Source organism: Anolis sagrei, chromosome 3 (assembly GCF_037176765.1).
Source record: "Anolis sagrei isolate rAnoSag1 chromosome 3, rAnoSag1.mat, whole genome shotgun sequence".
Classification (NCBI taxonomy): domain Eukaryota; kingdom Metazoa; phylum Chordata; class Lepidosauria; order Squamata; family Dactyloidae; genus Anolis; species Anolis sagrei.
Genome location: NC_090023.1, coordinates 76,678,264 through 76,690,793, shown reverse-complemented (window position 1 = coordinate 76,690,793; position 12,530 = coordinate 76,678,264). Strand labels below are relative to the sequence as shown.

Below are 12,530 nucleotides of genomic sequence, written 5' to 3'. Positions count from 1 at the left end.
AGGAGTGGAGATAGCCTCCTCCTTGTGCCCCAATTAATAGCCGGACAGATCTTCTTTGCCTGATGCAGTTGCTGGTTGTTAAGGTGAACTTGGAGGATTGGGGCAGGAGACATTGCTTACTTATATAGTTGAAGGATATTTCTTGAAATGTGACTAACAGTGCCTTCAGGTGTGATTTTATCATGTAAGTAGTGAACCCTGGTAGTTGTGTGTCTATGGAGAGGTGTTTCCTCTCCACATTTAGTTTGAGCTTTATGGGAGCTGTCCAAAGTGCTGAAACTGTATCCCCCAAATACATCCAGCACTAGATAGCTCCCTGAAAGCTAAAATATGGTGCAGATTTATCAGCTTGTTGACAAGGATTCATCAGTCACCACACCACAACTTTTAGCACTTCATATGCAAATATGGATTCAGAGAAGAAATGATGATGATTTCTTTATTTATATTACACCTGTCTCCTTAAACTAGAATTCAAGGGGGTACTTATTGAAATTTTAATTAATGCACTTTGTTTAACTCTTCACAGTTATCAAAGTGTGCATGCTTGGGGTGTCAAGGGTAAAGATATATTTATAATGTCCTGACCTATCTAAGTTAGGAAGTTAGGCCATCCCAACACATTTTGCTTCCATGGACAAAAAAACAAGGTGGCGCTCCTTCCTATCAAAATTGTTGAAGGGACTGGGTCTGGAAGAGAAAACCTAGGTTATTGATTCCAAGATAACCCATTTGACATCATACCTGAAAAGCTACTTTTAAAAAGTAATCCTGTTATAGAGCCTTCTGGGAACAGTAATTCCCTGACGTGTATACGCTGAGTATATCCCTAACTCTGTATTTTATCTTTAAAAGTTGGGGGGGGGGGGTCATCTTATACCCCTAATTGCCTTGTATGCCAGAAAATACGGTACTTTAGAAATTACAAAAAATACATGAAAATGTTTGTTTACATTCTACATTAGCTACTGAATAATACCTCCTGGACCAATCCCTCCAAGGTCACCTTAAGAGCCAGAAATCAAATAGAGCAAGAGAGATCCATTCAGCTTCTGGCTGGGGTGCATGAAGCATGACAATTCTCCTCCTGCCAGCAAATGAAGCTGTGACAATTTGAATCTGGACTCCTATCATAAGTACTTGTCATATCCTCCTTTGCTGGTGTGAGGAGATTGAAGCATCATCCTATTTGCACTCGAGTCAGCAGCAGGACAGACTTCTTTGCCAGAACCAGCTATCTCTGAAGGTGAACTGGCTTGTAACTTGAAGCGGGTACAACACAGTTCAAAACACGCAGATAAAATACAATACCATTAAAACATATATATTAAAATTAATAGTGCAAAGGTTACAACATGATACTAGTAGATATAAATTCAAATTCATGGTTTAAAATTTACTAGATAGACATAGGTCTTCGATTGTGCCTTAAATTATGACAGCTCATTTAGCTTTTGGATTTCTTCTGGTAAGTTATTCCACAGTCTAGGGACTCATAACTCTAAGTTCAAAATCAATAGTTGCAGTAAAATTATTAAACAAATAAAAAGGTAATATAATTCTCACCTATTTGTAGTATCATCGTGTTGTCATTACCAAAAGCATAATGAATTACAGAGAGCCGCATTGCTGAGATCACATTGCTTCTGAGCTCTGACATAGAACACGATTCCTTCTTGCAACAGTTTGTGGATATCTTATTATACTTAGCAATGAGAACTGGCACAGAATATTAAGACATAAAGTTGCGAGTAAGTCGGTGTCCATATTCATTGAGAGATTCACACTGCAGAGAAATTTGAAGCTGGTTTACAGAACTTATGGGGAAGGCAATATGGAAGAATTAACCTCAAAAGTCAGATGGTTCCTGCAGTCAATAGGTTACCAGATAGATCAGCAAAGAACATGATGGAGATACTATGAAGACAACTTCCTAAAACTTTAAAAATGCAGTGCTCTTAGGTACCTTAGAGGCTCTTCAAACTATTGCAAGTATTATATATTGAAAGTTTTCCTGAAAAACATACATGTAATTTTTAGCGTCAGATCACTCTGCTCATAAATTTGTCTTTTTTGTTTATTGAATAAGAATGATGACAATATTACTAGGAAACCAAGCTGGAGCATAAAAGTGTTTCGTATTCTCTCCTCATTTGACCTAATCTGCCATTGCAAGTACTGCTGACTTATGGGAGAATAGAAAGCAGAAGACTCTTAATCTCAAGATGTTAGTTGCATAGTCATTAATTGGTTATAAAAGGAATTCTTGAGGAGTGACTGGCTTGTTGTGTAAAGCAGAACAAGTATACACAAGATTGTTGCTACAGAAATAAAAGGTGAGCCGCCTGACTTCTTTGTTGTGCCATTAAAATTTGGGCACTCAGATATTTTGGATACTTTCCAAATCTAAGGTATACTAGAGTTGTTCACTGAGTTGTAATTGAGTTGAAACTAGACTCTGAAATTCCCATAATCTTTGAAAAAACGACTTTTTTAGAACACTGGCCATGCTGGCTAGAAGACTCTGGGGTTTATAGTCTAAAAAGTAACTTTCTAAGTTCTAGGTCAGATATGACACACTAAGGCTGGGGAACCTTTGGGTCCATAGATATGTACCTCATTGTTAGCCATTGGGCTGGTTAGGCCCGATGATGGGGTATTGGTGAGGGGATGTTGGATTGAGACCAGTGCATGTCTCTGAGAAACTGCACATGAGGAAGGTTGATAGCACGGGTGCGATATCTTTGATTTTCTAAATATTTTCCAACTATTTCTCGTAATTAGAATCATAGAATCATAGAATCAAAGAGTTGGAAGAGACCTCATGGGCCATCCAGCCCAACCCCCTGCCAAGAAGCAGGAATATTGCATTCAAATCACCCCTGATAGATGCCCATCCAGCCTCTGTTTAAAAGCTTCCAAAGAAGGAGCCTCCACCACACTCCGGGGCAGAGAGTTCCACTGCTGAATGGCTCTCACAGTCAGAAAGTTCTTCCTCATGTTCAGATGGAATCTCCTTTCTTGTAGTTTGAAGCCATCGTTCCGCGTCCTAGTCTCCAGGGAAGCAGAAAGCAAGCTTGCTCCCTCCTCCCTGTGGCTTCCTCTCACATATTTATACATGGCTATCTTATCCCCTCTCAGCCTTCTCTTCTTCAGGCTAAACATGTGTTGTGTGGGATTGATGGGAGCCGTAAACCAAAACACCCAGAACAGAAGTCTCCCTGTCCCTGCTGTAGCATATAAATTATGCTGTTGTCGCTATTTGCCTTCAGATTGGCTCCAAGTTATGGCAAAACCACTTTAGGATATTTTGGTAAGAGTTATTCAGAGGTATGCCATTGGTTTCCTCTAAGGTAAGGCTGAGAATATATGACCTACCCAAAGTTACCCAGTAGGTTATCCAGTAGGTTTCTCTAATGCTCTAGTCCAGCATGCAAACCAGGATACCACACCTGCTCATATAAGTTCTAGTGGGCTGCAGAAAGCTCTGATATGAAGTCTTACAGAACAGCTTGTGCAGACAGAAAAATTCTGAATCTGGATTCATTTTTCCCCTCATGCAGCATTCTCCCATCAGATTGGATGCATCCCCTCTGTAAGAGGAGAATATCTACTAATGAAAAAGCACCTTTAGATCAAAACAAGGTGCTAGAATGCACTTTTGTCATGTCCTAGGAATATCTTGGGTCTGTCCCATTCACTGACATGCAGGGAATCTAGACATTGTCACCTTCAGTTACAAACTCTTTTGTTCCCTCCATCTTCATTTTTAGCAAAGAAAAGGGTGAAAGGAAGAAAGATGGAATGGTTGCACGGTTCCTTTCAGTTCTGAGCAGAAGGAGTCCTGTGTCTAGAAGATCCCTCATTATGGTAGATTAGAAAAGAAAAGTCACATTTAGATTTGAGTCATAGAATCATAGAGTTGGAAGAGACCTCGTGGGCTATCTAGTCCAAACCACTGCCAAGAAGTTCACATTCAAAGCACCCCCATCAGATGGCCATTCATCCTGTGTTTAAAAGCCTCCAAAGAAGGAGTCTCCACCATACTTTGGGGCAGAGAATTCCACTGCTAAACAGCTCTCACAGTTAGGAAGTTCTTCCTCATGTTCAGGTGGAATCTCCTTTCCTGTAGTTCGAAGTCATTGTTCCATGTCCTAGTCTCCAGGGCAGCAGAAAACAAGCTTGCTCCCTCCTCCCTATGACTTCCACTCACATATTTATACATGGCACTCGTAATGTTTCCACTCAGCCTTCTCTTTTGCAGGCTAAACATGCCCAGTTCTTCAAGCCGCTCCTTGTAGGGCTTGTTCTCCAGACCCTTGTTTCATTTTTGTTGCCACATTCCAAATTGTCAACATCTCCCATAAATTGCAGTGCTCAGAACTGTACACAGTATTCCAGTATTTTTGCACTATTCAGTTTTAATAAGAAATATTTCTGGGTTTATTTTTATTTTCTTCCACCCTTTTAGGTGGATTATATATTCCAGCACTCCAGCAAGAGTTAAACCCTACTATCTTATATGAATGCTGCTTTTTAAAAACTCTTCCTGGCATCGCACCCACCAAATGACTTTTTTCAGTCTCCAAATTTCTAGCATTGGAGAGAATGAGGCAGTAAAAATAATTTGCACCTAAAACTCCTACCCTTTGTTTGAATTGCCCTTACCTTTCAACACCCAATCCATATCTCTAAATGATCAACTGCAATTCTAGAAACTGGGGATTGAATCAATATGTCATTGGGAGAAGGCAGAATTCTTATGAAGGAGCAATGCTCTCATCTTTGCTTCCATAGCCATTCCCTACACAACTGCTGTAGCAACTAAAAGCCTTCACATTCCTGCCTCTCAGGTTTACCCTACCACCACCACAAAGTCTGTACAGGAGGATAAGAATAACTAGCTAGTTGGGAGGATCACCATGGCAATGCAGCTGAAGGTCTTTTGCATACATAAAGATTAGTCGTGTTGTTTTCTTCCTCTTCAGACTGGCTGGTGACCTAGTGTGGTGGTGCATATTGCCACACTGTGCCATTTCTTTGCTTGGGCATCTGGATTTGATTGATTACACATGTTCCTCCCACCCCTTGTCCCATTTGGCATGATACCTCTTGATAGTCTTGCACACTTTGCTTGTGGAATAACCCACAAGAAGCCACGGATGTGGGAACAAGTCATGGGTGGATGTGGGTTAATAAAGCATAAGGGCAATGAACTCTGCCACAGGGCAATGACTTGAACTGGATGTCCTAGTGCTGTGGTTTGATACATAATATAGAGTATTTTCTTTAGGCAGCGAAATAAGTCAGCCCAATTCCCCGTGGGAGTTGCTTTTAAAGTCTCTATCCAGCAGAGGTCAGAGCTGCACTTCTGAACATACACTTCAAAATACATTTATTTAGCTGGCTTTTGGAACAAGAACTTCTGTTGGAAGGAAACAGAAGACCTAAACTCCACTCAAAATCAGAACTATTTGTCTGTGGCGTAAAGCAGTCTCCTCAGTAGCTTGCTGTTCACAATCTCTGCTGTCAAAATTCAGCAAGTGCTTTTCCAACTGCATTTCAAATAAGACGTTTTCAATGTTTTGCATAAATTTAAACTTTTCCATTAGTGGAGCTGTGGGGAGAGAGAAGTGATAACTACAAGGTTACAGAATGTGTTTACTTACCAATTTGGAAATAACAGCAGTGTCGATGCATTGGATTTGTCATCTGCTCATGACTAGCAGATGGTCCTCCTTCTTTACAAGTAAACTGCATGACTCACATGCAGTTTGCAAATTGAAGCTTGTGCTCCACTGGAAGGAAGAGGTGGACGTCCATACTGCCAGCCCATATGATGCATTTGTTATACACCAGTAATCTTCCCTTATATGTTCTGTAGGGTTATTATATGCATATGTTACCATTTTGTGTAAGCTATAGAAAAAACATTTCACCCTGCATTTGCTAGACCAAGACCTGCTTAGCTTCCTTTATTTCAGGTTTCAAAGTATATGCCTCCCTAAATGTTGTTGAACTGCCATTCTCAAGCCAATAAAGCTGATGACGAAGGATGATGGGAGCTCCAGTTCATTAGTATCTGGAGAGATAGGCATTGTCTGCTTCAGTAGATGTCTCCAGAAACTACAAAGCAATACTTCAAAATTACCTGGCAGACTCAGTGTACTTGGATGAGATTATAATCATTTTTCAAACAAATGACTGAATTACATCCATATCATGGTCTCTGGCTTTCCTGGGGATTTCCTTTGGACTGTAGTCCAAAAGTTAGTTTTTACAAGCTCTACAATGGAATGAAAATGATGAAGTGGGACACACAAGGACAAGAATTTCTCCAGGTTCAAGTACTACTTCCACTATTACTATAGATTTTTGTGATCTTAGAAAATGACTTCAGTAAAATAAAGAGCCATTTATAATATATCATTCTCCTTTCCCATTAAAACAAAGATATGAAGCAAAAATTGGCCATACCTTTGATAATCTTCTCAACAATTCAGAGGTTGTTTATGTTTACTTGATTTAAATTATAAATCCCCAATTGCTGAATTATATTAGTTTATCATTCTATTTATAGGGGTTCAAGCATCAGCAGACAAGGTGACGATGATAGTGGTGGTGGTGGTGGACTCAGAAACAGTTTTCAATAGTCAGAGTTAAGACTGGAGATAACAGTCAGTATTCTGTTGGTTATGCCAGAGATAACTTATGCCATTGACTGAATTGTATGGAGAATCAACATGTAAATAAATCACATTGATTCATTGGCTCTATGCAAATTAGGGCTGATAATAGGATTTAGGCTCACATATGCATCCAGTGTAAACAAACTATAGAGTTTGTTTACACTGGACAGAATGCTTCTGGAACATGGCCTCACAGCCCAGAAAACTCACAGCAACCCAAACCATAGAGTAATTTGGTATCACTTTAACTGCAATGGACCAGTCACACAGGATCCTGATATTTCCAGTTTAATTAGGTACACAGAATTGTCTGTTAGTACCTTTGTCTGAAGTATAATACTGTGAAATTTTCTAGCAGAGACCCCCCACCCCCCAGTACAATTGCTTTATTTATTACAGTTCTGAAAATACTTCTAAACATCTTGCTAACTGCAATCCCAAATTTTTTTTGTCATGTCAGGAGCAACTTGAGAAACTGCAAGTTGCTTCTGGTGTGAGAGAATTGGCCGTCTGCAAGGACGTTGCCCAGGGTGAATTGATGTTTTTATCATCCTTGTGGGAGGCTTCTCTCATGTCCCCGCATGAAGAGCTGGAGTTGATAGAGGGAGCTCATCTGCCTCTCCCCAGATTTGAACCTGTGACCTGTCGGTCTTCAGTCCTGCCGGCACAGGACTTTAACCCACTGCACCACCGGGGGCTCCAATCCCAACATTATGTATAAGAGACCATGGCATTTGAAATAGCATCAGTTGCAATCAATGTGTAGAATATATTTGTTCTTACTCTACAAGCTTGATTTCATATGTAAGTTATACATAGTAGAATAGTAGAGTTGGAAGAGACCACAAGGGCCATCCAGTACAACGCCTCGGCATGAAGGAATGCATACACACATACTTCAATCAATGTTATTTACATGTGACATCATATCTCACTGTTTAATATCCAGATAGAATGTCATAACAGAATATACAGTGGCTAGTAGAATCTAAACTGGGGATGCATCTAAACTGTAGAATTAATGCAGTTTGACACCACTTTCACTGCCATCGCTCAATGCTATGGAATCATGGGAGTTGGAGTATTCTTTGCCAAGTAGTGCTGATGCCTCAGCATACTACAGTTACAATTCCACATCATTGATCCACAACAGTAGTGTCAAATTGCATTCATTCTAAATGGTAGAATCGAGTTGCACTTAGTGATGACTTAAAACTCATTGATTTAATAGTTACTACATTTTTCACACCAATTTCACTAGGATCTAACATCATCTAACCTAGTCTGGATTCAACCCAATACCATTATTAGCAGGGCTGTTTTAAAGTCTTTTCTGTTTGAACTGGAACTTAACATAATCACTCTCCCCACACCACACTATTTTTAAATCATCACCCCCCCCCCCTCCATTTACAATTTGAATTACACACCTTAACATAGTGGTTCTCAACCTGTTGGTCCTCAGGTGTTTTGGCCTACAGTTCCCAGAAATCCCAGCCAGAAATGCCAGCTGTTAGGATTTCTGGGACTTGAGGGCCAAAACATCTGGGGACGCACAGGTTGAGAACGACTGCCTTAACAGTTTCCAAATTCCTCCTGGATACATTAAATAACACTATCAAATACTATCACTCCTTCCAAACAATTGAGAATTGTTAAAAAGAGTAAGTTCCTTTCCAATTCTTATGAAAGGCACTGTTTTCTCACCTACAAAGAATAAATTTATTGTTTAAGCTTTTGTTTCCATTGCCATATTGAGTTATTCTATATCCTGTTGCATTATCAGGTTCATCCCAGGATGTATTTATTTGCACCACTGTGGAGTTATCATTCTCTCTGCCATAACCATTGACATAAGAGAGATGATTCCCAGCTATGGAAGCTGATCCAATTTGCTATGCACTGTACTAAGAATTCATCTAGATTTGTGTGTCCTTCATTGTCTCCATATATGAGCTCCTTGGTGATGTAAAATGAACCTAGTATTTCTTCACATTATTCAGCAACACTGATCTACCTCTTTTCTAGCATTTTACCTGCAGTAGAAGGAAGATAGAACATGGTGCTTTTTGGTTTAATGCCGTATTCACCACTCGAAAAGGCTTTTGATTTTTTCCCTAGATCATTTGGCGGGGGGGGGGGGGGGAGTCCAAATATTTCATCAGTAGCTCATGGATCATTGTTGGAAAATTACATGCAGCTGCAGAGGACATCTTGCCCCCACCCCCAAATCATGCCTTCTTGTAAAATCCACACAGAGCTACACTAAGAATATTGGCCTTTTGAGGTTTGGTCACTTCCAGTTTATATTCCAATGGAATATAAATAAACTTTTATTATTATTTTTATTATGTTCTCACATTTGAGCCACTTACAATTAATTATCTTTTTCCACACAAGCAAACAGTCAGGAAGACTTTTCTTTCAATAAATATATTGCATTTTGACAGTATCTACTGCCATTTTCCAGCACTGGTCAGCAGGGTCATACTATTTGAGTAGAAGGTGAGTAGGACATTTGATGGGGCCATTCTTGGAAGAGAGTTCCCACAGTCTGGAAGCAGCCACCGTAAAGGCCCTTTCTAGTTCCCACCAAACGTGTTTGAGCGAGTGGTGGTGGGACAGAGAGACGTTTCTCCACAGTAAATTGTAGATTTCTACCAGGTTCATAGAACCTGGTAAACATTAATTCTTTCATAAACTCTGAAAATAGGATGGTACCTTCCATTGTATCTGAGGGAAGAATATGATTCTTGTTCTGTTCCTAGGAAGGACAAATGGAATCAGCGTTGGAAGATACCACAGGAGCCACTCAGTCCAACCCCCTGCCATGCAGGAAAAGGACAATTAAAGCACTCCTGACATATGGCCATCCAGCCTCTGTTTAAAAGCCTCCAAAGAAAAAGCCTCAATGACATGCTGCACACACAGTCTTGTCTGGTTACCTCCTCTCTGCATCAGCTGATCAGCCATATTGGGCTTTTTAAAAGCGAACATGTACTGGAGCACTTTCCACAGGGGAAAGGAAGAAAATCATGTGTTTTCCTTGAGTGCAGGGATATACGGTGATGCGAATTTTTCAGCCAGAATCACTGACAAAAAGCAAAAAGATGGTTTTGCAAAAGTTCAGGAGCACTTGGCTTTGTGTAAAGAACCAGCTTGGAAATGTAAAATGGATTGGTTCTTTAGCAGTGTCCCTCATTTAGTTAATTAATAAGTGAAATTTCAATTCAATCAGTTTAGTTAAACAAATTTAATCAAGGCACTGCCTTTATTCAGAAAATTTCCAATTTAATTGGTAACGTCACTGATTTTAAATGGTTCCTATTTTTAATTAAGAAGCCTTAGTGGTTTCATTCGGTTTAAGAAACAAGGGTGTCAGAGTCTTGGTAACTCTTCCATGTTAACACAAGGCAAGCCAGTATTTAAAATGCTCCTAAAACCTTTGATCAAATGCTTTCTCTTTGCATTTTCTAAAAGACTAGATTTTATAACTCAAATGATTTTACATATCTTTAATAACTGGGAGGTAGGATAGAATGGTGGAAGCTTCACTTTTCTTAGTAGCTAACATTTCAGATCTTGCAGTATGAACACAGAAGGACCACCAGTGATGCAATGAGCTAAACCCTTGTGCTGATAAGACTGCTGACCGAATGGTCAGTGGTTTGAATCCAGGGAGCTGGGGGAGCTCCCATCTGTCAGCTCCAGCTTCTCATGTGGGGACATGAGAGAAGCCTCCTGCAGGATGCTAAAATATCTGGGCATCCTCTGGGCAATGTCCTTGCAGACGGCCAATTCTCTCACACCAGAAGTGACTCAGGTCACTCCTGACACACACATAAATCACATAACAGACCAATAAGTTCTCTTATTTCAGATCTAGCCATGTGAACACAGATGGAGCCCCTGGTGGTGCAATGGATTAAACCCTTGTGCTAACAAGACTTTTGACTGAATGGCTGGCACTTTGAATCCAGGAAGTGGAGTGAGCTCCCATCTGTCAGCTCCAGCTTCTCATGCAGAAACATGAGAGAAGCCTCCCACAGGATGGTAAAACATCCGGGCATCCCCTGGGCAATGTCCTTGCAGTCTGCCAATTCTCTCGCACCAAAAGTGACTCAAGGTGCTCCACACATACACACACAATCACATAACAGGCCAATAAGTTCACCTATCCATATATATCTCACTTATACACTTTTTTTTTGCCTTTTGACGAATAAAATAGGGAACTTACTCAGTTCTGCTAGTTTGCTTTAAAAAGACACAGTGTAGCCCCTTGGCTTATTCTCCATTTTTATGATCTGCAGTCATGACTTCAATAGACAAAAAATTGAAATTAATGATGGAAGAAAAAAATATCATAGAGTTATTTCTTGCTTATGATATCATCAAATCATTTTTTCTTAACCCCCTCAACTCTGTATAATGAAATGATATGTATTAGCCACTTTAAAGAGTTCAAATTATAACCTTCCAAGTTATGCAAGAGCAAGATAATATATACCTTGACAATGATTTGGATAACATATCATTTGGAGTTAGCATGCCATTCGCTGAGATTTTCTTCAACATCCTCACTCAACACGTGCTAGTCCTTCATCCATGAAACTTCCATTCCAAAAGTGCTTCTCAAAACTTTTCCTGTTAACAGTTATAGGAGAATATGTGAAATGTGTATATTGGAAACAGCAACATATGATATGTGAAATGCAATCTATTCTTAATTGTTAAAATACTGAAGATTTTAAAAAAATATTGTGAATTAATTTATTAAATTGCTAAATATGGAAATGAATTAATCTTATAGAAAATGCCCCAGCATTGAAGGCATTTTTAAGCAATGGTTTTCAAGATGTGACCATGAATGGTGCTATTTACTTCACCTTTATGAGGAAACCAAGACTTTCTCCACCCTCCATAAATCTCTAGTATGTGTATAATTATTTTTAACAGATAAAATTAGTTGTTTACACATTGCCATAACTATGCAATCAACTTATGTGGGGATGGAGAAAGTGTGGCCCTAGAATCACATTTCTGATTCCCTTTCCACCAAAGATCCCAGACTTCACCCTTAATTCAATGATTAGGGGGCAAAAATGTAATTCCCATAAAGATCCTTTTACTATTGAACGAAACAATGCTCAACTTGAAAAAAAATCAAATTCACAGAAAACCCAATAAATTCTGGGTACCAAAAGCTTCCAACCATTTCAAAGGAAGTCAGTCATCATCCACAAGGAGCTGTGGTGGAATGGGTTAGACCCTTGTGCCGGCTAAACTGCTGACCTGAAGGTCGGCGGTTCAAATCTGTGAGACAGGGTGAGCTCCCGTCTGTCAGCTTTGACTTCCCATGTGAGGGCATGAGAGAAGCCTCTGACAGGATGGTAAAACATCCAGGTGTCCCCTAGGCAACGGCCTTGCAGATGGCCAATTCTCTCACACCAGAAGCGACTTGCAGTTTCTCAAGTTACTTCTGACATGAAAAAAGTCATCATCCAGCATTGTCACCTCATCCTCACAGTTAGTCAATGAACCTCATCACATGGAGGTCCAGAAGCTTGGGGACAACATGGGAAACTCTTTTCATTGTGGGTTGTGAGTTGCCATCCCATGCTGTTTCCGTGCTTCCCCAGCTTCTTCCATGAGGGGATGGGCTCCCTCTCAGTGCACTGCTCAATGAACCCCCATTAGAGGTGGCCCTGTGTCATTTGATGGGCTCCTGGCAGCATGCTGGCAGTGCGCAGAGATGGGGAAAACCACCCACCTGATGAGGTAGTAAGTATATCACATTTCATTGCCTGGTCTATGAATATACATATGAAATTTTTACCA

The 12,530-nt window shown here is 40.0% G+C and overlaps 1 long non-coding RNA gene across 1 annotated transcript in view; it reads right to left on the bottom strand.

The window, feature by feature from the left end:
* LOC137096625 (uncharacterized) overlaps nt 1-11,331 on the bottom strand; it is a 73,074-nt gene extending 61,743 nt beyond the window's left edge. Inside the window, exons 1-3 of the long non-coding RNA XR_010909556.1 lie at nt 11,200-11,331; nt 10,930-11,008; nt 5,670-5,878 (exon numbers count right to left, since the gene is read on the bottom strand). This is a non-coding gene — a long non-coding RNA (uncharacterized lncRNA). The remainder of the gene's footprint in view (nt 1-5,669; nt 5,879-10,929; nt 11,009-11,199) is intronic.
* Between the last annotated feature and the right edge of the window lie 1,199 nt (nt 11,332-12,530).